Source organism: Macadamia integrifolia, unplaced genomic scaffold (genome assembly GCF_013358625.1).
Source record: "Macadamia integrifolia cultivar HAES 741 unplaced genomic scaffold, SCU_Mint_v3 scaffold1103, whole genome shotgun sequence".
In the NCBI taxonomy this organism is placed as follows: domain Eukaryota; kingdom Viridiplantae; phylum Streptophyta; class Magnoliopsida; order Proteales; family Proteaceae; genus Macadamia; species Macadamia integrifolia.
The window spans coordinates 257-1,831 of NW_024868088.1; the positions used below are offsets into that span (position 1 = coordinate 257).

Consider the following 1,575-nt stretch of genomic DNA (forward strand, 5'->3'; position numbering starts at 1 on the left):
AATCGGAGTGCTTTATTTGCTTTGCTTTATATTTTTTCTTTTTTTTTTATTGAATTCCTGAGAATAACAACTTGCAATAATAGTTGTATCAGTGGAGGTCACCATGCCTCACAGTATGATAAAGACAGGTTTCGCCCTGTAGCAGTACCTCAGGAATTGACCTGAGCAACCCCGGATCCTTGTCGGTAAACTCCCAAAAAGCAAAAAAAAAAAAATAAAAAATAAATAAATAAAAAAATCAAAAAAATCAAAAAAATCATCAAAAAGTTTTGCTATCCATTCTTTTGTGCTTGTCTTACTTTAGTTGTGGAAAGTTTTTCTGTTGCATGAGTGTTAAGTGGGTACGTAATACTAAGAATCGGTTAGAAAGAAGAGATCCAACAAGTAGTGACCCTATACGTTTGCTCTCTCTAAAACCCTTCAATATGGGAGACCAACAGCAAAACCCTTCACCTAAATCTCTGAAAGATAGGTTCTACCCTGCTAGAACAGCCCAACCTTCCTGTATAGTTCTACCACAAGCCCAGGGCAATAATTTTGAACTCAAATCTCAATACATCACTATGTTGTCCCACTTCCATGGGTTGACCTCTGAGGATGCATACCTATTTCTAAGGGAATTTAAAAAGGTATGTGTTCTAATTAAGATCCAACAGTTTTCTGATGATGCTGTTAAGCTTAGGTTTATCACTTTTGCATTGAAAGACCAAGCTAAGAAGTGGTTGTATGGATTACCCACAAATTCCATAACCTCATGGGAACAGTTCACAGTTGTCTTCCTTAAGAAGTTTTCCCCAACTCACAAGACCAATAAGCTTAGAAGTGATATCCTTCAGTTTAGGCAAAAGCCTAGTGAGTCATTTTCCAAACTTATGGAGAGATTCAAGGATCTACTCCAAGAATGCCCCCACCATGGCCTAGACCTATGGCATTTATGTCAAATAATTTATGAGGATATTGATTACCCAAATAAACATATGATAGAGTCTATGTGCCCTGAGGGATTCACATCCTTTACAGATGAAGAAAAGGCATGGGAATTCTTACTTGACTTAGCTGACAAAACCCGTGAATGGGAATCAACCCAAGAGAGTGAAAGAACTATAAGAGGAAAAGGATATTTTGTGGATGGGATAGTAGCCAAGGAAGCCCATTTGGATATCCTAATCAAGAGGATTGAGGCTATTGTTCCTAGAGAGTCATAGAAGAATGCCCTAACACCTCTGGGGGCACTTCTAATGATAGTGTTAATGCCTTATACCAGAATAATCCATATAGTAACACATACAATCCAGGATGGAGAAATCACCCAAATTTTTCTTGGAATCAGGGCAACCAAGCAGGACCTTCCAATTTCTATAATCAAGGTCAACCTGGACCCCAAAGGCCTCCCTTTGCACAACAATCTTTTTCTCAAAATACTTTTCCTAGGTCAAATGTAGGACCTCAGGCGAGTTTTCCTAGGGCCCCTCTTCTATCATCTTATCAGCAACCCCCTGGGTTTACCAACACTGGAGAGGCAAGTAGAATAAATGACTTGGAAAAAAATATGGCCCTCCTCATGACAAGCCATCA

At 38.9% G+C, this 1,575-nt stretch overlaps 1 non-coding gene across 1 annotated transcript; it reads right to left on the reverse strand.

Moving 5' to 3' along the window:
* Positions 1 to 812: 812 nt before the first annotated feature.
* LOC122062781 lies at positions 813 to 919 on the reverse strand. The gene has a single exon (XR_006135091.1). It is a non-coding gene; the product is annotated as a small nucleolar RNA R71 (small nucleolar RNA).
* Between the last annotated feature and the right edge of the window lie 656 nt (positions 920 to 1,575).